The sequence below is a fragment of the Homarus americanus genome, unplaced genomic scaffold (assembly GCF_018991925.1).
Source record: "Homarus americanus isolate GMGI-L3 unplaced genomic scaffold, GMGI_Hamer_2.0 scaffold46197, whole genome shotgun sequence".
Lineage (NCBI taxonomy): Eukaryota > Metazoa > Arthropoda > Malacostraca > Decapoda > Nephropidae > Homarus > Homarus americanus.
Genome location: NW_024723050.1, coordinates 6,721,935 through 6,748,917, shown reverse-complemented (window position 1 = coordinate 6,748,917; position 26,983 = coordinate 6,721,935). Strand labels below are relative to the sequence as shown.

The window sequence follows — 26,983 nt, the reverse complement described above, 5'->3', positions numbered from 1 at the left end:
TAAGGCAGTACTCACTGAAGCTTTGTTTATTTGAAGAAGAAAAACGACAGTTTCTTCAGACTCGAATCATTCAATCTCAGATCTTCTAGAGGCTTCAGTCGTCAGTCTCTTGATCATCAAACGAGAGGTAATGAAGGGCACCTAACTCGTCAGTCCAGGACGCTGACGTGATTGAATCTTACATGTGGATACTTCGTCGTGGAGATGTTCCGTGTGCGTGTGTGTGTGTGTGTGTGCGCGGCTCCCAGGGTCCAGCGTTCTGTATTCACCAAATTCTCGTGGGACCTCGAGTTTTGGCTCACTGGAATGCCAGAACTTTCTCCTTAGGACGCGTTATCAACAAAGCCTTCGTGAGTCCCAGCATAGTATTTGCCAATTATCAGCATAATGTTTACAAATTATTTACAGTTTTTACAAATTATCATCACTGTCTTTGAGGACTATCACAGCTGGCCATGCGTATTGTAAACATAGTAATTGCGAATTATTGACACAGAATTTGAGAATTATCGGCATAGTATTTGGGAATTATTACCACAGTCTCTGTGAATAATTACCATAATATTTGCAAATGTTACCCAGAGTCTGCAAATTAATTATCATCATATTCTTTGGGAACTATCACCACAGTCCATGTGAATTATCGACACAATATTCGCAGACTGTCAGCACCATGTCTGCAAACTGTCACCATCAATTAGGCGGATTACCAACATTCTTCTTCTTCCTTCTCTCGTTTTCCCTTTTATGAGTCTCTCTGTTCACTCCCTTGTTGTCATCCATCCTCCGCTATCCTCTTCCGCTCTTGCCAGGTCTCTTCACTGTGCCTGTCCGTCTTGTTCTTTGTCTACCTCTCCCCCTGTCTCCTCGCCACGCTCTCCTTGCCATTCTCATGAGCTGCTGGACGAACTATTACCCCCAAGAAGGATAATTATTACCGTGATAATTATAGTTACCAAGTGGGCGAAAGATCACCACCAGCTGGACGAATTATCACCAGCAACTGGACGAATTATCACCAGCAGCTGGACCAATTATCACCAGCAGCTGGACCAATTATCACCAGCAGCTGGACCAAATATCACCAGAAGCTGGACCAATTATCACCACCAGCTGGACCAGTGGACGAGCGGCCTTGACCACCTCACTAACAGCCCGTCATGAACCTGCTGAGTCCTCACTTAACTCCTTCCTCCAATTTGTGGCAGGACATGATGACTCTCTCCTTCCACATCCCCTCCCTCCTTTCTCTCTCTCTCTCTCTCTCTCTCTCTCTCTCTCTCTCTCTCTCTCTCTCTCTTTGTGTCTTATTATGTTTAGCAAATAATAGATCCCAACATTGAAAGTGGGTCCAGTAATCATGACAGATCGTTAGGGACACCCTGTACTAAGCCCTCGGTACACAAGGTAACACTGTGGCCGGCATTACATTCGGCACCTATTTACAGCTGGGTGGACTGAAAGTACCCCCCATGAACGAACCAGTGACTCTTAGGACGGGAGAAGAGCAATGTCTCTACTCTACCCACACACCCTATATACGATATGTAAATGGAAATGGATAGATTGATAGTTGAATATGTGGATAAAGAGATAGAGAGAGAGAAAGAGATAGAGAGAGAGAGAGAGAGAGAGCACTTCTTTACTTTCATCTCTAATGTACACTTTAAGATGCTCCCATTAATAAGACGCAACAGCCATCATTATCAACTAACACACAGCAACACATCCTCCCTGCACACAACCTTCATCATGGACCTATAACTCTGTCACCATCAGGGGGTAGGTCACTATCAGGGGTAGGTCACTATCAGGGGTAGGTCACTATCAGGGGGTAAGTCACTATCAGGAGGTTACATCAGGGTGGGGGTAGGTAATATTGAGGGTAGGTCACCATCAAGGGGTAGGTCACTATCAGGGGGTAGGTCAGGATGTTACCAATACTACAGGAGGTCGCCACACACACACACACACACACGTTTACCCTGTGTGGTAATTAACAGGAGGTTACGTGGCCGACGAGGAACTCTCCTACAGGCTGCTGGGTGATGCGTGACACCTTCCTCGGCGCTTGGGGGATTAAACCAGATGTGTGTGGAGAGCTAATAGTCATAACGAACTTAATAATTGGTCTTAGGTTAGCCAGGGAGCGCGACAAGGCTGCGTGGTGTCTCAAACATTGTATAATTTTCTATTCAGAATTTTTAATGTAGTAAGTTGTAAGTGACGATGAAATAATAAAAGTTAATGGTGTCATCGTGTATGCGGTATGCAGATGGTGCTGCTATAGTTGAGGGTATTGAAGAGGCATTACAGAAACTGGTTAATAGATTAGTGGGAAAAGGTAAAGATTATGGGGTTAGAGTTGATGGTGGAAAGACGAAAGTGTTGGTTGTTTCCTAATTACAAAAAATCTTTAAAAATTTTGGTTGTCAAGTGGAATTTAGGCAGGTATAAAAAATATTATTTGGGAAGTAACATAATTTTCATGGTATATGTAAAAGACAAATCAAAACAAGAATAGGTCTAACAAAAACATCAATAAATATTAGACAAGTTTTATAAAGGACATAATTTTAGTTTGAAAAGAAAAAAGCTGCTGAAATGCAATATGTACACTATATAATATGGTCAGTACTATACTAGGGGTCAGACGCGTGGGCACTGTTAGCAGACACCAGAAGACCATAGACTCTAGAAATGTGGTGTTACAGAAGTGAAGGGGGACGAGTGTTGTGCCAGCCATGCTGCTACCTTACATAGGAGAGAGTTTAGTACAGTAATATACAGTGCGGTGTATCGACAATCCCTAACGGGCAGTCATGTCTGGTATGTGAGGCCATCTGGTATGTGAGGCCCTCGGACCGAAAACACATCAAAAGTACCAAGGTTGAGCAACCATAGAAATATAAGAATTTTATTGAAAACGAAAAATGGGATACCTGGCCATATCGTTAAAGATGAGACGATAATGATAAAATATAGTAACAGGTTCAGTTAAAGGTATATGAAGGCAGAGGCCGGATTGATAGATGAACATTATCCCCGGAGAGATATCACATCTTACAGGATTCGTAAAGACAGCACGAAAATAATTGTAGGACCACGGTCGCCAACCCTCAGATCAGAGAATGACACACTGATTGTTTAGGGGTAAAGGTAAACGAGTGGTGGAGAACAAAGAACAAGCGTAGGAGGGGGTTGAGAGAGAGACCGAGACGGTGGACAAGGGAGCAGGAGGACGAAAGAGAAGTAGGCTTAGGAGGTGGTGGAGGTGAGCCTGCAACTGGAGGAACTATAAGGCGTGGAAATGGGAACCCACAGAATTTACAAAGTGGGCGTAGGTGGGTGTGTGTGTGTAGTCCTGTAAGATGGGCGTGGGTGTGTGTGTGTGTGGAATAAGCGTGGGAGGGTGTGTGTGTGCCTGTAGAACGGGCGTGGGTAGGTGTGTGTTTGTAGAATGGGCGTGGGCGGGTGTGTGTGTTTGTAGAATGGGCGTGGGTGGGTGGGTGTGTGTGTCTGCTGGATGTGTATATGTGTGTGTGTGTGTGTGTGTGTGTGTAGAATGGGCGTGGGTGGGTGTGTGTGTGTCTGTAAAATGGGCGTGGGCGGGTGTGTGTGTCTCACATAGAATGGGCGTGGGTGGGTGGGTGTGTGTGTGTCTGCTGAATGTGTATATGTGTGTGTGTGTGTGTGTGTGAATGGGCGTGGGTGGGTGTGTGTGTCTGTAAGATGGGCGAGGGCAGGTGTGTGTGTCTGTAGAAAGGGCGTGGGTGGGTGAGTGTGTGTCTGTAGAGAATGGGCGTGGAAGGGTGGAGGAAGGGGCGTGTATAAGAAAGAAGTTATGTATGTATGTATGTATGTATGTATGTATGTGTGTATGTATGTGTGTCTGTGTGTGTGTGTGTGTGTGTGTGTGTGAACTAAGCACCCTTACAAGTCTCACTTTTCAGTTACGTCATTGTCGGTAATTTTCACATTTTATTCAGGTTCTTCACGCTCTTCCTTCTTCCTGTGTTTTCTTCCGCTCCTTCTCACTTCCTCATACCTTCCGGCAGGCCCTCATACCCTCCCTTCCTTCCTTGCCTTTCCCCCGTACCTCCTCCTTCACACACCCTCCTCCCCCCTCTTACTAAAGACAAAACTACTTACAAGAATCTGGGAACAAGGATGATTATCTTTTCTCTCTCTCCCTTTCTCCACTTTATTGTTCTCCATCCACTCCTTCTTTCTCTCTCTGTGGTCTTCCTCTTTTCTACGCTGCGGATCCCCCCACTCTCTCTCTGATCTTCTTCCTCTCCTCCTCCTCGCCAGCTACACACAACCAGGCCAAAATCTATAAGAGTATTAATGTGTAACAAAAAGAACCTCCATTCATCCCCCGCATTAATACCTTTCTCCTGACGCTGTGTGTGTGTGTGTGTGTGTGTGTGTGTGTGTGTGTGTGTGTGTGTGTGTGTGTGTGTGTGTGTGTGTGCATGATTTTCGATTCTGATCTGTCTTTCCCTCTCTCCTCCTTTCATCCTTCCTCCCTCCTCATTTCCTCCTCCTTCATTTCTCCTCCTTCTACATTTCTCCTCCCTCCTCATTTCCTCCTCCCTCCCCATTTCCTTCCCTCCCTCCTCATTCTCCTCCTCCTCCTTCATTTCCTTCCTCCTCCCTCATTTCCTCCTCCTCCCTACCTCTTCCTCCTCCTTCATTTCTCCCTCCCTCCTTTTTTCTGATTTCCCTCCTCCCTCCTTCATTTCCTCCTTCCTCCTGCCTCCTCTCATTCTCCTCCCTCCCCATTTCCTACTCCTTCATTTCCTCCTCCCTCCCTCATTTCCTACTCCCTCCTTCCTCCCTCATTTCCTCCTCCCTCCCTCATTTCCTCCTTCCTCTCTCATCCTTCTCCCTTACTCTTCTCAACCTCCTCCTTCATCTGCTGACTAAATGTAAAGGTGTGTGGCTATCTATCTATCTATCTATCTATCTATCTATCTATCTATCTATCTCCTTCCCCAAATAGGAAAAATGAAAAATTCCCGAATTCCCAGATTCCTTACCATATATTTTGGGAATTCCCAGAAGGGTGATGGGTGTGGTGCTCAAGAGGGGCGGAGTGAGGGAGGGAAGGATGGAGGGAGGGACGGAGTGAGGGAGGGAGGGATGGAGGGAAGGATGGAGGGAGGGACGGAGTGAGGGAGGGACGGAGGGAGGGATGGAGGGCGGGATGGAGGGCGGGCTGGTGGGTGGAGATGAGTGGAAGGAAGGCATGGTGGAAGCAGAGGGACGGAGAAGGATGGAGGAGGAGAGATTGTGGAAGGGAGGAGGGATGGATTAAAAGAGGAGGAGGAGGAAAGGAGAGTGGAAAGGAGGAGAGAGGGAGGAGGGATGTTGGAAGTGGAGGAGAAAAAGAAGTGGAACAGATGGCAGTGGTCCACCAGCTGTCCACCATCTTTCTAGCACCCAGCTGCTTCTTCCTCTGTTTGAGTCGTAAAGTGTCCTGCTTATACCCTGCCTTCTCTTGCTTCTTCCTGTTGTGTTCCCCTGCCTGGTTCTGCTTGTGTTCCCCTGCCTGGTTCTGCTTGTGAATGCCTCCTGCCTGGTCCTGCTTGTGAGTGCCGCCTGCCTGGTCGTGCTTGTGAGTGCCTCCTGCCTGGTCCTGCTTGTGAGTGTTCCCCTGCCTGGTCTCTGTTTAGCCCCTGCCTGGTTCTGCTTTGTGTCTTGCCTGGTTCTGCTTTAGAAATTCCCCCACCTGGTCCTGCTTGTGTTCCCCTACCTGGTCCTGCTTGTGTTCCCCTGCCCTGGTTCTGTTTGTGTTCCCTACCTGGGTCCTGCTTGTGTTCCCTTACCTGGTCCCAAGGCTTGTGTTCCCTTACCTGGTCCTGCTTGTGTTCCCCTGCCTGATCCCAGTTTGGGAGTGCTCCCTGTCTGCCCTGGGCTTGTGTTCCCCTGTCTGGTCCTGCTTGTGAAAGCTCCTGGCCTGATCCTGCTAGTGAGTGCCTCCCACCTGGTCCTGGTTTGTGGAGTGCTGCCCTGCCTGGTCCTGCTTATGAGTGCCTCCTGCCTGATCCTGGGTTTGTGAGTGCTTTCCTGCCTGATCCTGATTGGGAGTGCCCTCCACTGGTCCTGCTTTGTGAGTGCCCCCCTGCCTGGTCCTGTTTTGTGAGTGCCCCCTGCCTGGTCCTGCTTGTGAGTGCCTCCTACCTGGTCCTGGCCAGAGTGCCCCCTACCTGGTCCTGCTTGTGGAAAGTGCCCCCTGCCTGATCCTGATTGTAGAGTGCTCTCACCTGGTCCTGCTTTCAGGAGTGCCTCCCACCTGGTCCTGCTTTGTGAGTGCCCTGCCTGGTCCTGCTTGTGAGTGCCCCCTGCCTGATCCTGATTGTGAGTGCCTCCTACCTGGTCCTGCTTGTGAGTGCCCCCTACCTGGTCCTGCTTGTGAGTGCCCCCTGCCTGGTCCTGCTTGTGTTCCCCTGACTGGTCAGGCACACAGCACTGCCCGTTGCATAAGTTCCCCGACTCTCTCCCTGATCAACACTTCCTTGCTTGCTAAGCCCTCGCTCTCTCCCTAAACCAGACTTGCGAAGCTTCCCTGTGTGACTGCGCTTGCGAGAGTTTCCACATCTCACCAACGCTGCAGAAGATGTACTCCGCGAATAGCTAACAACAGGTGGTAGCATTATAAACTGGTCCTGAATGTGATTTCTTCTTACTTTATTTTTGAAAATCAAGTGGCATTGCAGGGGTTCAAAGGTGGTACGATACTGTGTGTGTGTGTGTGTGTGTGTGTGTGTACTATATATGTGTGTGTGTGGTGTCACGGACGGCGGTCTTTGTGTGGTTGTGACTAGGAAAGATGATGCTTATATTCATCAGAGCGAGTAGGAGCATTCATAGCGTGTCGCTGGATCTCCTTCTGTAGCGAACTGTCACGCGAATTTCCCTGGAAGCGTCACCAGACTCACGGCCGTCACTTATACCACACGACACGACACGTCACGGACACTACTGCCAAGCCGTGTGAGACCCCGAGGACGGTGGGATTCTCATAACATTTGTGGGCTGAGTGACGGTCGCAATGCTCCCTGATTGACAGTGGTGACAGCTGACAGCCTCGCTCCACCTGCTGGCACGGTGGCGCGAGCTGTCTGCGATGAGAGCAAGCATAATGGTGTGCATTTCATGGTTATATTATATTCCCCCAAAACTACATATATATAGCTTATATAACCATGTAGTGTTTTGGGGAGTATAATATCGGCTAATATATTGATTAAGGTACCATATTTGACTTTTACTGTCAAACACTGTAACTAGAGTGAGGCACTACTATTAATAGGTTAATGCTCCACCGTTAATGACAGAGTCTGTACTCACCCCTGAAGATGTGAATTACACGAAAGCGCTTGGGAACTTCGTGTTTTCTTCTTTCCTTGTGGTTATCAGCATATACCTATATCACGCGCACCCACAGTGATTTACTTGCATATATATATATATATATATATATATATATATATATATATATATATATATATATATATATATATATATATATATATATATATATATATATATATATACATATATATATATATATACTTCATTTTTAGTCCATATAACACGCGGACTTTGAACATATAATCACATATATCCACTACCATGCATGGGTGTAACATATATACCCATTACCATATGTGGGTGTGACATACCCATTACCATACATGGGTGTGTAATGCATACCCACTAGCATACATGGGTGTCATATGTATACCCACTACCATACATGGGTGTGACATGAATACCCACTACCATACATGGGTGTGACATATATACCAACTACCATACATGGGTGTGGCATATATATATATACCCACTACCATACATGGGTGTGACATATATACCCACTACCATACATGGGTGTGACATATATACCCACTACCATACATGGGTGTGACATATATACCCACTACCATACATGGGTGTGACATATATACCCATTACCATACATGGGTGTGTAATGTATACCCACTACCATACATGGGTGTGACATATATACCCACTACCATACATGGATGTAATATATATATATACCCACTGCCATACATGGGTGTGTTACGTATACCCACTACCATACATGGGTGTGACATATATACCCACTACCATACATGGGTGTGACATATATACCCATTACCATACATGGGTGTGTAATGTATACCCACTACCATACATGGGTGTGACATATATACCCACTACCATACACAGATGTGTTATATATACCCACTACCATACATAGGTGTGTTATGTATACCCACTACCATACATGGGTGTGTGTATACCCACTACCATACACAGGTGTGTTATATACCCACTACCATACATAGGTGTGTTATGTATACCCACCACCATACATATGTATATATATATATATATATATATATATATATATATATATATATATACCACCATACATGGGTGTGTATGTATACCCACTACCATACACAGGTGTGTTATATACCACTACCATACATAGGTGTGTTATGTATACCCACTACCATGCATGGTGTGTGATATATACCCACTACCATACATGGGTGTGTAATGTATACCCGCTACCATACATGGGTGTGTAATGTATACCCAATACCATACATGGGTCTGTATGTATACCCACTACCATACATGGGTGTGACATATATACCCACTACCATACATGGGTTGTTAGTATACCCACTACCATACATAGGTATGTTATGTATACCCCACTACCATGCATGGTGTGTGATATGTATACCCACACTACCATACATGGGTGTGTGTGTATACCCACTACCATATATGGGTGTGACATACCCACTACCATACATGGGTGTGTAATGTATACCCACTACCATACATGGGTGTGACATATATACCCACTACCATACATGGGTGTGACATATATACCCACTACCATACATGGGTGTGATATATATATACCCACTACTATACACAGGTGTGTTATGTATACCCACTACCATACATAGTTGTGATATGTATACCCATACCATACATGGTGTGTGAAATGTATACCCACTACCATACATGAGTGTGTTATATACCCACTACCATACTGGTTGTGACATATACCCCACTACCATACATGGGTGTCACATATATACCCATTACCATTAATGGGTGATATATACCACTACCATACATGGGTGTGACATATATACCCACTACCATACATGGATGTAATATATATATATATATATATACCCACTACTATACACGGGTGTGTTATGTATACCCACTACCATGCATGGTGTGTGATATGAATACCCACTACCATACATGGGTGTGTTATGTGTACCCACTACCATACATGGGTGTCATATGTATACCCACTACCATACATGGGTGTGTTATGTATATCCACTACCATACAGAGGTGTGATATGTATACCCACTACCATACATGGTGTGTGAAATGTATACCCACTACCATACATGAGTGTGTTATGTATACCCACTACCATACATGGGTGTGACATATATACCCACTACCATACATGGGTGTGACTTATATACCCACTACCATACATGGGTGTGACATATATACCCACTACCATACATGGGTGTGACATATATACCCACTACCATACATGGGTGTGACATATATACCCACTACCATACATGGGTGTGACATATATACCCACTACCATACATGGGTATCACATATATACCCATTACCATACATGGGTGTGTAATGTATACCCACTACCATACATGGGTGTGACATATATACCCACTACCATACATGGATGTAATATATATATATATACCCACTGCCATACATGGGTGTGTTATGTATACCCACTACCATGCATGGTGTGTGATATGAATACCCCACACCATACATGGGTGTGTATGTGTACCCACTACCATGCATGGGTGAGCCATATACCCACTACCATACATGGGTGTGTTATGTACACTCCCATAAGAGGTGTGTTATGTATACCCACTACCATACATAGTGTGAAATATACCCCACTACCACCATACATGAGTGTGTTATGTATACCCACTACCATACAGAAGTGTGTCCCATGTATACCTACTACCATACATGGGGTGTTGTATACCCACTACCATATATGGAGTGTGTAATGTATACCCACTACCATACACAGGTGTATGAATACCTACCATACACGGGTGTGTTATGTATACCCACTACCATACATAAGTGTGTTATGTATACCCACTACCATACATGGGTGTAACATATATACCCACTACCATACATGGGTGTGATATATATATACCCACTACTATACACGGGTGTGTTATGTATACCCACTACCATGCATGGTGTGTGATATGAATACCCACTACCATACATGGGTGTGTTATGTGTACCCACTACCATACATGGGTGTCATATGTATACCCATTACCATACATGGGTGTGTTATGTATACCCACTACCATACAGAAGTGTGTTATGTATACCCACTACCATACATGGGTGTGAAATATATACCCACTACCATACATGAGTGTGTTATGTATACCCACTACCATACAGAGGTGTGTTATGTATACCTACTACCATACATGGGAGTGTTATGTATACCCACTACCATATATGGGTGTGTAATGTATACCCACTACCATACACGGGTGTTATGAATACCCACTACCATACACGGGTGTGTTATGTATACCCACTACCATACATGTGTTATGTATACCCACTACCATACATGCGTGTGTTATGTATACCCACTACCATACATGGTGTGAAATGTGTATACCTACTACCATACATGGGTGTGATATGTATACCCACTACCATACATGGGTGTGCTATGTATACCTACTACCATACATGGGTGTGATATGTATACCCACTACCATACAGAGGTGTGTTATGTATACATAAGAACATAAGAATGGAGGAAACTGCAGCGGGCCTATTGGCCCATACTGGGCAGTCCCGTTTACACCCAACCCCTATTGCTCATATAAGCATCCAACCTATGTTTGAAGCTATTCAGCGTATTCGAGTTAATGATGATATTTGGTAACTTGTTCCATTCATCCACTACTCTGTTTCCAAACCAGTGTTTACCTATTTCACGCCGAAATCTAAATTTGTCTAATTTAAAACCATTGTTACGAGTTCGCTCCTGGTTGGATAGTTTGAGTACCTTTGTAATGTCCCCTTTGTTTAGCCCTGACTTCCACTTATACACCTCTATCAGGTCGCCCCTCGCTCTATGTCTCTCGAGGGAGTGCAAATTAAGATGCTTTAACCTGTCTCTATACTCAAGGTTCCTAATGCCCGGGATTAGTCTTGTCATTCTCCTCTGAATTCTTTCCAATGATTCTATATCCATTCTGTAATACGGTGACCAGAACTGAACTGCGTAATCCAGGTGTGGTCTCACAAGAGCAAGATACAGTTTTAGGATGACCTCGCTAGTCTTGTAACTAACACTCCTTTGTATGAACCCAAGTACTTTATTAGCCTTGTTACGAGCAAAAACACATTGTTTACTTGGCTTAGGTTCCTACTTATCATTACTCCTAAATCTCTCTCGCAGTCGGATTTCTCTATGGCATCGTTGTTCATCTGGTATCTGGTTTCCCTGTTTACATCTCCTATACCGAGTACTTTACATTTGTCCACATTGAATTTCATCTGCCATTTTTCAGACCATTCGAAAAATTTGTTTAGATCTTCCTGTAGTTTTGCTGAGTCCTCGTCAGATTTAATAACACGTCCTATTTTAGTGTCATCAGCAAATTTACTTATGTTGCTGTCTATGCCGATATCTATGTCGTTTACGTATATAATAAATAATAATGGTCCAAGTACTGAGCCTTGGGGAACTCCACTTGTGACGTTGATCCAATGGGACTTAGTGCCGTTAATGCTCACTAGCTGTTTCCTGTCCTGTAACCACACCCTAATCCATTTAAGGATGTTACCTTTGATGCCATGAGCTTCTACCTTTCTAATTAGTCTTTCGTGGGGGACTCTGTCGAAGGCTTTGCTAAAGTCGAGATATACCACATCATAATTGTGCCCCTCGTCCACCGATTCGAAAACTGATGAAAAGAATGTTAATAGATTAGTTAGACAAGAACGTCCGCTTGTGAAGCCATGCTGGGAATCATTGATCAATCGGTGCTTCTCCAGGTGATTTCGAATAGAGTTTGAAATGATAGCTTCCAGTAATTTGCTTACTATTGATGTTAGACTGATTGGGCGGTAGTTAGAGGACAGTGATCTATCCCCCTTCTTGAAAATCGGTATTACATTCGCTATCCTCCAGGATTCTGGTACTACACCTGTTTTTAAGGACATGTTAAACAACTTTGCTAAGGGCATACTAAGCTCTTCCTTACATTCCTTTAATACTCTAGCAAAAATCTCATGGGAACCAGGTGATTTATTAGGCTTCAGTTTGTCTATTTGCTTACTAACATCGTCACTAGTCACTACTATCTCGCTTAATTTTTTTTCTTCACATCTCTGAATAGAGTCGGTGCCTCGGGTATCATGTTTAAATTTTCGGTGGTGAAAACTGTTGAAAAATATTTATTCAAATTATTGCTCATTTCTCCGTCGTTATCAGTGAGCTCGCCGGTAACTGACCGTATTGGTCCAATCTTTTCTCGTGTTTTAGTTTGATACATTTGGTAGAATCCTTTGGGGTTTGTCTTCGCCTCCCTTGCTGTCCTTACCTCATTATTCCTCTTGGCTTTCCTTATCTCGGTTTTAACCCTACTCGCCATTATCTTATAATAATCGTGGAGGTAAATTTCGCCACTTTATCCTTCTACCTATAGCCTTCCTTTGGCCAATGATGTTCTTTAAATAATTATTTATCTATTTAGGGTCATTGTTGTCTGATCTGAGTTTTTTATATGGTATGTTCTGCCTCTGTGCATTAAGTAACTCATTATTTAAATTGACGTGGAACTCGGCAGTCTCAGATGTCGTTATCAGGTCGGAGTCATCTGTCAGGTTCACGGCCAAGCGCGACACCCCCTCTCTCAGCTGCCTCTTTAAGCTGTCAAAGTTTGCCCTTCTGAAATCTGGTACTTTAGTGGAATTTTCCTTACGTCTGCCCTGAAAATCTAACTGGAATCGAATTTCTTTGTGATCGCTGTTTGCAAGTTCGTTCCCTACCTCGACATTGCTAATGAGGTTTTCTCTGTTCGACAGAACTAAATCCAATATATTATTACCCCGTGTGGGTTCGGTTATATGTTGACTTAGGAAACAGTCCTGGATCGTCTCGAGAAAATCCTCTGATTCTGAGTTACCCGTAACGACAGTCCAATCTATTTGGCCAAGGTTAAAGTCGCCTACTATACAGACTTTGTTGTGTATGGAAGCCCTGCGCATTTCATCCCAGATAAGTCGCTCATTGACGCTATCAAGATTGGAGGGTCTATATATTACTCCTGTGATTACTTTTTCCCTATACCCACTACCATACACGGGTGTGTTATGTATACCCACTACCATACATGGGTGTTATGTATACCCACTACCATACATGGGTGTTATGTATACCCACTACCATACATGGTTGTTATATGTATACCCACTACCATACATGGTTGTTATATGTATACCCACTACCATACATGGGTGTTATGTATACCCACTACCATACACGGGTGTGTTATGTATACCCACTACCATACATGGTTGTTATATGTATACCCACTACCATACATGGTTGTTATATGTATACCCACTACCATACATGGGTGTTATGTATACCCACTACTATACAGAGGTGTGTTATGTATACCCACTACCATACATGGGTGTGACATACATACCCACTACCATACATGGTTGTTATATGTATACCCACTCCCATACAGAGGTGTGTTATGTATACCCACTACCATACATGGGTGCGTTATGTATACCCACTACCATACATGGTTGTTATATGTATACCCACTACCATACATGGGTGAGTTATGTAGACCCACTACCGGATATTTCTCTTGTATATAAACTTAAACAGACGTAAACACTTAATACTTGTACTGATGTAATAAAGACAGGTGTAAGACTTGTGACACCTGTAAAAATATACTTAAGGTAGACACATGGACCAGACAGACACAAGACTTCCAGTATACTTGAGGTAAACCGAGAAACAATACAGATATAAGTCTTGTAGGGACGTAAGGCAGATACGATACCTGTAGTATACTAGTGGCAGGCAAACAGGATAGGTAAGGGAGCGGTGGTGAGGGAGGGCGGGTGGGTCGCATCTCACGTAAACAGTATGCAAAAGCAATCATTTGTTCAGGCTCCTGTGGTCATTTTGACCCCAAATGTCTCTGGGAATGGTCGTTAAGGGATCCAGGGTAAGGCTCTTCAGGGTCGTGTGAGTGACGTCATCGCCGTGACTCGTACACACCACGGCTTGTTATCGTATGAGAGGCAAAATAAGAACCTTATATGACCCAAAGAATGACGGGAAACGAGCCTAAATTTGCTTTGCAGATTTTTTTATTTATTCATTTGCCCGTCAGTGTGTTGGGGACGATCTCGCTCTAACTTGCCTCCCTGCAGCTCACAGTGTATTGGGGTTAGAGCTCTGTCTTCCCCTCCCTTGTGTGCGTGAACCATTTAAAACTGTCTTTCTCCCCCCCTCCTCCTCCTCCTCAGCCGACGTGGAGGAACAAGAGTCACAGCAGCTCACTAAACTTATGCATGACTCCCTGTCCAAACTTTCCATCGTGTGCAAGTTTTCAAGTCATATTTATTTGCCCGGTGAGAGAGGGAGGGATGGGAAGGAGCAGGAGAGGAGGTTGTGAGTGAGGTTGAGAAGGAGCAGGAGGGGGAGGAGTGAGTTGGAGGTGGGTGAGAGGGAGTGAGGCAGGGGAGGGAGGACACGTGGAGCAGCCAATATCAACCTTTATGAGAATTGATACAGTTATTGGCTTTTAAAGTTTGTTCTTTCTTCCACTCTGCTGAGTCTCCATATATGCAGTATCTGTGTGTGTTATTTTTATACGCAAGACCATATTGGTATACCTGCCTGTCACAGATACATCCCTGGCCACATGTATGCCCTGGCCCTAGCTACACCCTGGCCACATGTATGCCCTGGCCCTAGCTACACCCTGGCCACATGTATGCCCTGGCCCTAGCTACACCCTGGCCACATGTATGCCCTGGTCCTAGCTACACCCTGCATTTTTTATAATTCGGGGCTACACCAAAACGACACCCACTCCCCACACCAACAAGACACCCTACTTGTTAATTCCGCCAACCCTCACCCACACCTAAATCTATTAGTGTTGACCTGACGGATTTGAACCAGGGTAGAAAAGGAACCCGGTGGTAATACGTGTGTTGGTTATACGTCCATAGAAATAATATTGGATCACATGATTATTAGGTTACCCAAGCTTATTTCACCTTCAGATTAACCTTTTTAAAGCTAACGTAACATAACATAACATAACATAACCTAACCAAACCCAACCTAACCTAATTGTTCATTTGAAGCTTGCAACTGAGGCCTAGGGTCAGTTTGTAGCAAGGCAGCTGATTGGCTGATGGACAGACACCCGAAGTTACTACAGTTCTTTAGTATTTAATCTATCGTATTTATATTCTGATATTTTATGGGATAATAACTATTCTGTGTTGATCTCTGATAATTTCCGCAATTGAGGAAGCAAAATTTAGCATGTTAAACACTTTGATTACATAAATATATTGAAGTGGACAAGAAAAACATTACAGAATTCAGCAACATATTCCAACACGCTGTGTGACGTCACGTGGCGAGAAGAAATTTACGTCCCCAAATTTGTTCATGTTCGTGTTCTCTTCGTGGTGTTTTTTGTACCAGTGTTTCACATACTAATTTTTACTCCCCCAAGTGCAGAACTTATCAGAGATCAACAAAAAATGTATTACAGTGTATCCTAAAATTTCAATATAAATACGATCGGTTATATACAGCGCCTTTTACCATGTCAATCCACCGGCCAATCAGCTGCTTTGCGACAAACTGACCCCTAGACCTCAGTTACAAGGTCGAGTGAACAGACTACAGTACTGTGAACTAACCTAACCTAAAGCTAAGCTCAATCTAACCCAAGATAATATCTTAAGTTCCTTTACGGAGTTCAATCATCAGGTGTAATACTAAATATATCCTGTAGAGCCACAGTGGTAACGTGGAGAAGGTAAATCTTGAAAAGAATCACAGGAAAAAGGAAACAGTGGAGCACCCTAGCACCTCTGAAGATATCTTGAATAAAGACAACAGCTGAGGTGCTCCAGTGTTCCCCTTTGCCTGTGAGTCTATTAGTAAAGCTGGGAGTAAGTGTTAAATAGCGATGCGATATCTTGGTAAGGATCGAGATTTGGAGCTTTCTTCATGGGCTATTTATTGCTTATATTAAGCTAAATAAACACCTGAAGTTTGGCAGAAGTTTCCCTGGACACCCTGCATACAGTATACAGTATATACCAATTCGGAAACATTTTCGTGCTAAGTACAGTGACGTACAGTTGTGGACAAAATTCCCTGGACACATTTGACAGCATCAATTGTAAGCAAAATTTTCAAACTCTATTCGAAATCACCTGGAGAAGCAAAAGTTGATCAATGATTCCCAACATGGCTTCACAGGCGGGCGTTCATGTCTAACTAATTTGTTAACATTCTTTTCAGCTGTTTTCGAATCAGCGGACGAGGGACACGACTATGATGTGGTATATCTTGACTTTAGTAAAGCCTTCGACAGAGTCCCACACGAAAGACTAATAAGAAAAGTGGAGGCTCATGGCATTGGAGAATGCTGTATTCTAAAATGGATTAGTGCGTGGTTACAGGACAGGAAACAGCGAGTGAGCATTAACGGCACGAAATCCGATTGGAGTAACGTCACTAGTGGAGTACCCCAAGGCTCAGTACTTGGACCATTATTATTTATTAAATACATAAACGACATAGATATCAGCGTAGACAGCATAATTAAATCCGACGAGGACTCCGCAAAACCACAGGAAGATCTAAACAAATTTTTCGAATGGTCTGAAAAATTTCCATACTATCACCATACACACCATCACTACATCACGTTATCACTATACAGCACTGTCACCATGCACATCATCACCATATTACCAAAGACGGACACCATAGCAGCAGGAACGCCACCCGACACCACCGACCACAGGCAAAACAACCCGACGTCACCTACCGACCCTCACCTGGTAACACCGCACTGTTGCCACCTTCACTATTCATGTTTTTGTTATTATTATTATTACTATTATTATTAAAATATTATTATTCACTTTCGCTTATTGTCACTTTTATTTATTTTTGTTTATAGTTTCTTCTGACAAACTAATTCACATATATTTATTGTCCTTAAATTAATGCTTAACACCCAGGTAGCTAATCAATATACACTCGTACATGAGGGATGTTTACATGTCTTCTCCATCTCATTTACTTGGGTAAGGAAGTACACATACATGTTAGATAGAAAGATAGATAGATAGATAGATAGTTAGAGTGTACAGTATGTTAAAGCCATTGATTACATGGCGCTTGGGGTGCTGCCGCCCACACCTCAGTCTTAATTATACCCAAACAAACACTATGAATACAGAATACATTTTTTTTCATAAAACATTTAGTATAAAAATTTGTGTATTTCACAAAAATAATACTGTAATAGTAAATTAATATGGTGGTGGTGGTGGTAGTAGTAATAATAATAATAATAATAATAATAATAATAATAATAATAATAATAATAATAATAATAACAATAATAATAATAATAATAATAATAATAATAATAATAATAATAATAATAATAATAACAATAACAATAATAATAATAATAATAATAATAATATTAATAATACCACTTTAGCTCAGCTGCAGCCTGAGAGAATATCAACAATACTGGCAGAGTTCAGGTGTTTTATCATCAAGGTATTTACCCAAGTTTAACCTAGTGACCTTTGACTGACACAGCCATCATGATTACCTGTAACGTGTTATGAGGTGATGTGCTGTGAGGTGATGTGCTGTAAGAGGACATGTTGTGAGGTGATGTTAAAGAGGACGTGTTGTGAGGGATGTGCTGTAAGAGGACGTGTTATGGGGTGATGTGCTGTGAGAGGACGTGTTGTGAGGGGATGTGCTGTAAGAGGACGTGTTGTGAGGGGATGTGCTGTAAGAGGACGTGTTATGGGGTGATGTGCTGTGAGAGGACGTGTTATGGGGTGATGTGCTGTGAGGACGTGTTGTGGGGTGATGTGCTGTGAGGGACGTGTTGTGAGGTGATGTGCTGTGGTGATGTGTAGAGGACATGTTTGTGAGGTGCTGTAGAGGACGTGTTGTGGGAGATGTGCTGCAAGAGGACGTGTTATGGGGAGTGTGTGCTGTGAGGTGTGTTATGGGGTGTGCTGCTGTGAAAGGACGTGTTATGGGGTGATGTGTAATAGGACGTGTTATGGGGTGATGTGCTGTAATAGGACGTGTTATGGGGCGATGTGCTGTGAGAGGACGACGTGTTATGGGGGTGATGTGCTGTAGAGGACGTGTTATGGGGTGATGTGCTGTAAGAGGACGTGTTATGGGGTGATGTGCTGTAGAGGACGTGTTATGGGGTGATGTGCTGTGAGAGGACGTGTTATGGGGGTGATGTGCTGTAGAGAGGACGTGTTATGGGGTGATGTGCTGTGAGAGGACGTATTATGGGGTGATGTGCTGTAGAGGACGTGTTATGGGGTGATGTGCTGTAGAGGACGTGTTATGGGGTGATGTGCTGTGAGAGGACGTGTTATGGGGTGATGTGCTGTAGAGGACGTGTTATGGGGTGATGTGCTGTGAGAGGACGACGTGTTATGGGGTGATGTGCTGTAAGAGGACGTGTTATGGGGTGATGTGCTGTAAGAGGACGTGTTATGGGGTGATGTGCTGAGAGGACGTGTTATGGGGTGATGTGCTGTGAGGACGTGTTATGGGGTGATGTGCTGTAGAGGACGTGTTATGGGGTGATGTGCTGTAGAGGACGTGTTATGGGGGTGATGTGCTGTGAGAGGACGACGTGTTATGGGGTGATGTGCTGTAATAGGACGTGTTATGGGGTGATGTGCTGTAGAGGACGTGTTATGGGGTGATGTGCTGTAAGACGACGTGTTATGGGGTGATGTGCTGTGAGAGGACGTGTTATGGGGTGATGTGCTGTAGAGGACGTGTTATGGGGCGATGTGCTGTGAGAGGAGGACGTGTTATGGGGTGATGTGCTATGGGACGTGTTATGGGGTGATGCTGGGATGGGGTGATGTGCTGTAAGACGACGTGTTATGGGGTTATGTGCTATAAGAGGACGTGTTATGGGGTGATGTGCTGTAGAGGACGTGTTATGGGATGATGTGCTGTAAGAGGACGTGTTATGGGGTGATGTGCTGTAAGGGACGTGTTATGGGGCGATGTGCTGTGAGAGGGAGGACGTGTTATGGGGTGATGTGCTTATAGAGGACGTGTTATGGGGTTATGTGCTGTGAGGACGTGTTATGGGGTGATGTGCTGTGAGAGGACGTGTTATGGTGTGATGTGCGAGGGAGGACGTGTTATGGGGTGATGTGCTGTAGAGGACGTGTTATGGGGTTATGTGCTGTGAGAGGGACGTGTTATGGGGTGATGTGCTGTGAGAGGGAGGACGTGTTATGGGGTGATGTGCTGTAAGGGGACGTGTTGGGGTTATGTGCTGTGAGAGGGACGTGTTATGGGGTGATGTGCTGTGAGAGGACCTGTTATGGTGTGATGTGCTGTAGAGTTCGTGTTATGGGGGATGTGCTGTATAGGACGTGTTATGGGGTGATGTGCTGTGAGGACGTGTTGTGAGGGGATGTGCTGTAAGGGACGTGTTATGGGGTGATGTGCTGTAAGAGGACGTGTTATGGGGTGATGTGCTGTAAGAGGACGTGTTATGGTGTGATGTGCTGTAGAGGACGTGTTATGGTGTGATGTGCTATGAGAGGACGACGTGTTATGGGGTGATGTGCTGTAAGAGGACGTGTTATGGGGTTTGCTGTGAGAGGACGTGTTATGGGGTTATGTGCTGTGAGAGGGACGTGTTATGGGGTGATGTGCTGTGAGAGGACGTGTTATGGGGTGATGTGCTGTGTAGAGTTCGTGTTATGGGATGTGCTGTAATAGGACGTGTTATGGGGTGATGTGCTGTGAGAGGACGTGTTGTGAGGGATGTGCTGTAAGAGGACGTGTTATGGGGTGATGTGCTGTAGAGGACGTGTTATGGGGATGTGCTGTGAGAGGACGTATTATGGGGTGTGCTGTGAGAGGAGGACGTGTTATGGGGTTATGTGCTGTGAGAGGGAGGACGTGTTATGGGGTGATGTGCTGTGAGAGGAGGACGTGTTATGGGGTGATGTGCTGTAAGAGGGCGTTATGGGTTGATGTGCTGTAAGAAGACGTGTTATGGGGTGATGTGCTGTGAGAGGACGTGTTATGGGGTGATGTGCTGTAGAGGACGTGTTATGGGGTGATGTGCTGTAGAGTACGTGTTATGGGGGATGTGCTGTAATAGGACGTGTTATGGGGTGATGTGCTGTGAGAGGACGTGTTATGGGGTGATGTGCTGTAAGACGTGTTATGGGGGATGTGCTGTGAGGACGTATGGGGTGATGTGCTGTGAGAGAGGACGTGTTATGGGGTGATGTGCTGTGAGAGGAGGACGTATTATGGGGTTATGTGCTGTGAGAGGAGGACGTGTTATGGGGTTATGTGCTGTGAGAGGACGTGTTATGGGGTGATGTGCTGTGAGAGGAGGACGTGTTATGGGGTTATGTGCTGTGAGAGGAGGACGTGTTATGGGGTGATGTGCTGTGAGAGGAGGACGTGTTTTGAAGTGAAGTCAGTCAGTGTTACCATCTTCCGCGAAACATTTGCACATCATGCAGTGTTACCATCCCGCCTCTCCATCGACATAGACCAGCCCGCCACACTGCACATAACATCTTAACACCATCAGTGAACCATTCAGACGGTTGCCATGTCCCACGCCTTGACAACCACTCTGAGACAACCACCTCCTGTCTCTAAGCTCCCATGTAAGTAAAAGAGATTAGTTATTGCTCTTACTTTTTAATTGTTGTTGTCAAGTGCATGAACTAATTTAGTGTTCGTGCTTAAAGAACTTAATTTTTAATACCATTTAAGTCCATTATAACAATATAACTCCCCTGTAGATTACACTGCAGCAAAAAGCATGAATCACCTAGATTATACATTCAAACTTATTTCACCTCTTGATTTAATAGCCTAACGCTCCCCCCTCCCCCAGGTAGCGTTAGGCTATTAAATCATCAGGTAAAAAAAAATAAAATATGATCTTCAGGTGATCCGAAGATGCCAAGTCAATAATTAACCTAATGGCCACCCAAGTGAGGTGGTCGAGGAAGAGACCTGTGTAGGATCCCTCCATTGTCCCTGATAATTCTGTCTAGGGCCATTTTGAAGCCCAGTTCAGTACTGTTCGGGATTCCACAGCTTGAGTCGATAGACTGTTCCATAGGTCTGCCACCGTCTGTGTGATTCAGTATCTCCTTATATTCGTTTTGCATGATAACTTGGAGAGTTTGTAGCTGTGTCCTCTGGTGTTGGTAGTGCGCGACATCACAAAGAAATGGTCCTTTCAAAAGTTTTAATGCTTCAATGAAATATACCTTATTGTGCCTTGTCTGAGGGCCTCAGTGTACTTAGATAATCGAAATTACAGTCACGGAATCATCTTAGTAGCTCTGTGTTGCAGGTATTCTAAGTCTTTCTGGTTCCATGCCTGTATACAGCAGTATAGAATGGGACGTACGTTAGGTTTATACAGTCGAATAAACATTTTCCTATCTTTGTATTCTACGGTACGTTTTATAATTCCCAAATCTCGGTTTGCTTTTCTCACTGCTGACCACTTGTTGCGCCGTCTTCAGTGAATGATCTTTCGCAACGTCAAGATCATTCTCCTTATCAACAGTATCCAGGAAAGTGTTATTAACACAATAGTTGTGATTAGGGATGTTGTATTCTACGTGTAGGATCTTAAATTTCGTAATGCTAAATATCATTCGCTAACCCTGAGACTATTTAAACAGCACATGCAAGTCTTTCTTCATTGTTGCGACATCGTTTTGACTTATTACTTTCCCATACATCTTCGTGTCGTCCACCAACTTGACAATGTGGCTCGGTATATATTTTTCCATTCAGAATGTACTCCATGTATTACCACTCTTTGTTGCCTGTCTTTGAGCCAGTTGTTAATCTATTTCAAACGCTTGCCTGTGATGCCAAGTGTGACTTTGTCTTTGGAGAAATCCATGTACAACACATCCACTGGTGAACCTTGGTCCACGTAGTCTGTTACTGTTTCAGGGAACGTGTGTAAGTTTGTCAAACAGGATTTTCTTTCCGTGAAACCGAGTTGTGATGCGTTGATAAGACTGTGCTCGGTCAGGTGTGATGAAGGGTCAGCTAGGTCGGTAGTGGTGAAATACGTCATCAGTGTCGTGCTGAGTTTCCACGGCCAGTATTACCCGCCCACTGTTTGTCATCTTCCGCCAGGGTGTGTGAGTTACATGGCGCGTGTTTGGTCCTTGTATAAAAGTTAACGTCTCACAGTCACGAATGCTCCCCTTATTAGCCGCGTTCCTCTGTACCAGTTTATGAAGTGAATGTCGTAGCATCATGTTTTATTATTTTTCTTAAATGTCATATACACATTCCGAGTATGTGTATATATATATATATATATATATGTATGTATATATATATATATATATATATATATATATATATATATATATATATATATATATATATACAGTTTTCAAGAAAGAGCTGAATCTGACATAAAGACGCGCACGCACCCTGGAGGTGTCACGAAGGTGGAATTCTGAGGGATTGGCCCCCGGTGGTCAGCCACGGGTGTTAAGATAGAAAGCATACGAACATCTAAATGGAGGGATGAGTTGTCCCCTTATAATTGGGCCCTCCTGTGCACGATCATAGTTTTATCATAAAGCAGGATTTTATTTTATTTGTTACAATTACACTTAATTTAAACCACGGGCTGTGTAGCTGCATCCATTCTGGTTAACCCTACTTCGTCAATAATAAACCCGGGCAACGCTGGGTACCACCCTAGTATGCTAATAAGCTTTGTGTGTATAAGGCGTGACATATCCCCGCTTATCTCCAAGCACCTCGCTATGTACGAGACAACAAACGCCACTGGTTATTACCAGCCCACAGCCACAGCCTCCAGGAGCACACAGCACACACCCAGAAAATGTTTACATTACTTCAGCACTCGTGACGGCGACTCCCGACCTTACCAGCAGGAACAACAGAGGTGAGGACCGCCTGCTGTACGGTGAGGGCCCCAACGTGCTGTCCTGGGGTTATACGGCGGTGAAGTGTTCAGCATCGAGTAATATTGTGCTACTGAATGGAATCTCTCAGTTTTAATGATGACGAGCCAACACACGGGAAGGTTCACACACATCCTTGACCGCAGAAGGGTCAAGACGTACCTGGCGCTCCTCTCCAGAGCAGCCAGGTCAACTAAAGTTGGCCCATACCAACCTCCCTGAACCCTCCTCCCCACAGGAATATCAACACGTTCTCGCCAGAAGTTCAATTTCATTTAGGAAAGGAACGGAACCAGTGTTAAACAGAGGTGAACAGTGCTTAAGTCAGTGAGAACAACTCAACAGTAACAGTCGTACCCAAGTTAACCTTCACACAGTGAGGTCCCAGGTACCAGTGATAACGGCCGTGAGACCCAACAACAACCAGCGATGTGTTAATCCGTCTACGATAGGAAGGCCTAAGCCAAACCTCACTCATATAACACCATCTGTGAGGAATTACTACACCATATGTCCTCATAACACCATATGTGAGGAATTACTACACCACGTCAAGTCCTCATCCACCATCTGTGAGAATTACTACACCACGTGAGGTCCCTCATAACACCATCTGTGAGAATTACTACACCATCAGGCCCCTCATAACACCATCTGTGAGAATTACTACACCACGTGATGCCCTCATAACACCATCTGTGAGGGAGTTACTACACCACGTGAGGCCCTCATAACACCATCTGTGAGGTAATTACTACACCACGTGAGGTCCTCATAACACCATCTGTGAGGTAATTACTACACCACGTGAGGTCCTCATAACACCATCTGTGAGGAATTGCTACACCGTGAGGCCCTCATAACACCATCTGCGAGGAATTACTACACCACGTGATGTCCCTCATAACACCATCTGTGAGTAATTACTACACCACGTGAGTCCCTCATAACACCATCTGTGAGGTAATTACACACCGTGAGCCCCTCATAACACCATCTGTGAGGGAGTTACTACACCACGTGAGGCCCCTCATAACACCATCTGTGAGGTAATTACTACACCACGCCAGGTCCCTCATAACACCATCTGAGGGAACCACTACACCACGTGAGTTCCTCCTAACACCATCTGGGAGGGAGTTACTTGTTACGAACCCCGCCACCAATTGTCATGATCTACCAACCTAGCACTACGAACCACGCCATCTATTGTCCTGATCTACCTACCCAGCACCACGAGCAACGCCATCTAGGGACATAAGAACATAAGAACATAAGAATGGAGGAAACTGCAGCGGGCCTATTGGCCCATACTGGGCAGTCCCGTTTACACCCAACCCCTATTGCTCATATAAGCATCCAACCTATGTTTGAAGCAATTCAGCGTATTCGAGTTAATGATGATATTTGGTAACTTGTTCCATTCATCCACTACTCTGTTTCCAAACCAGTGTTTACCTATTTCACGCCTAAATCTAAATTTGTCTAATTTAAAACCATTGTTGAGAGTTCGAAACACGAGTATGACTCGTCTTAGTTACCACTCCGGGGTTTCCCTTCTCCATATCCTGGTTGTTGCTTCACCTCCTCAAAGTCTTCTTTGTTAGCTCCAATTCGAGGAAGGCAGTTCACTCTGGGAAGTGACCACAGGACCACCTATCCTGCAAACCTACGGCACAGTGACTACCTACCGTCTTCTACAATACTCAGCCTTGCTCGTCAGCCATCTCAGCTCCGCATAAGTATTTGTAATCTTATATTGCCTCCCTCACGTCCACTTGCTTCAAATTATTGTATGTTGTATAAATATGTATATACTGTTAATGTGTAGGTTAAGTATGGTTAAGGGTAAATTATAGAACGCTGAATATTTTGTTTGAGGATTTATGGTACTTTATTATACACAACAAAAACTCGCATCCTTTGTCTACCCTTTTATAGTCCGATTGTCTTTGTTTGTTTGTTTTTTTACCTGTTGGGATCTGGGTAGACTTTTAACTATATTCTAAATCCCCAACTCGTAACATACTACACTATGAGTTTGCTGTTCAACACCTACATTAATCTGTATGTTCACTGTATGTTCCTTTACCTTTCTCTAATGAAGGCTTTTGTTAAACCACCAATGTATGTAATAAGTCATTTATGTATATTTTCAGCCTTCTGGCTGCAGAATTTTTTCAATAAACCGTTAATTATTATTATTAGGTAGGTCACACGTCAGTAAAAGCGTTACAGGGTACTTTAAAATATGTAACACCGTGTTTCACCTTCTGGACTGAATGAGGGCACAGCTCACACCTGGAGGCGCAGCGTGAAATGTAGGCGTATCACAACGTAGGTAAATAAACCTCAAATGTAATCAAGAAACCACATTAAGAAGTCAGAAGCACTCTCTTGTGTAATGTGTGTGTGGGGGAGTCTCAAATACAGTGGATGTTTGATCATGGCGTCGTCAGAGGGTACTTATACGTGTTGGCCAACGGTCACTTGATACAACCCTTTAAACGCTCTACTTCCAGGTCTGCCTCACCTCACCCCCCACCCTACCTCACCTCAGCTTCCTCATACTAATTCCTCTAGTCTAATATCCTTTTTTTTCTCTCTCTCTTTGCTTTCCTGGGCAGCTCTGATACTTAAAAATAAATAATTTATTTAATGGGGCGTGCTTGGTCAAACATCAGGAAAAGAAAATGATACACTTCCTGGATGTTTCATCTTATTAAGAATATCATATGTATAAAATCGATTACTACGAGGCATCCGTTACTCACCAGTACAGTGTTAAAGCACCAGGTGAGACACAGGGCAACCCAGGACCAGCCTCTCACCAGCAAGTACACGTCCTCACCACATACAAGTGAACACCAGCACGAGCACGAACACCACCATCACTCACCACTGTCACCACTACACTAAGCTCAACCCTGCTACCCCACGCGGTTTCCCCCAGGCGACGCTCTATCCCTCCCTCTCCCCCCTCCCCGTTCTCCACCCCTACCGCAACCCGCCGCCTCCCTTCCTCCACCCCATCGATCCTTTACCCCTCCCCGAACTTATCGCTGACGTTGTCTATCACCTGTTTATCGATATTCATGACTATAAACAATTGTTGGAACAAAGGCGGCACACAACATAGTACCGGTAAAGAGAATGACGCACTAATTGACGTTCTAATTCACAGTCCATGAATAAAATAAAAAAAGGTGTAAATATTGAGGACACAGAGATGACCATCACCAACATGGCTTTGTTGCAATTGATTTTATTATCGTCGATTGTACAAAAGGATAACATAATTGTTACAAGTCTGTTTGTCTCTCTAACGTGTGATGTGCTTAGAGTTTCATATTTTTCGTTCCTACTCCACAAAAACACATTATCGAATGCCAGTCTTCACGGTCATGTCGTTTAAAATTTGAATATAATCGTCCTAAAATTCGTCGTTTCAGTTCTTGCCAGACAGAGTCATTACAGTTTTGAGTGTGATGTTTGTCCAGCTAAGACTTAACCGTCACCAGGCTC

General features: G+C 44.1%; 1 protein-coding gene across 1 annotated transcript in view; it reads right to left on the bottom strand.

Annotated features, from left to right (window-relative positions):
• The window catches only part of LOC121863315, a gene marked incomplete in the record, with an annotated part of 233,601 nt that extends 207,223 nt beyond the window's left edge, over positions 1–26,378 (bottom strand). The window contains 1 exon segment of the mRNA XM_042361934.1: positions 26,233–26,378.
• Between the last annotated feature and the right edge of the window lie 605 nt (positions 26,379–26,983).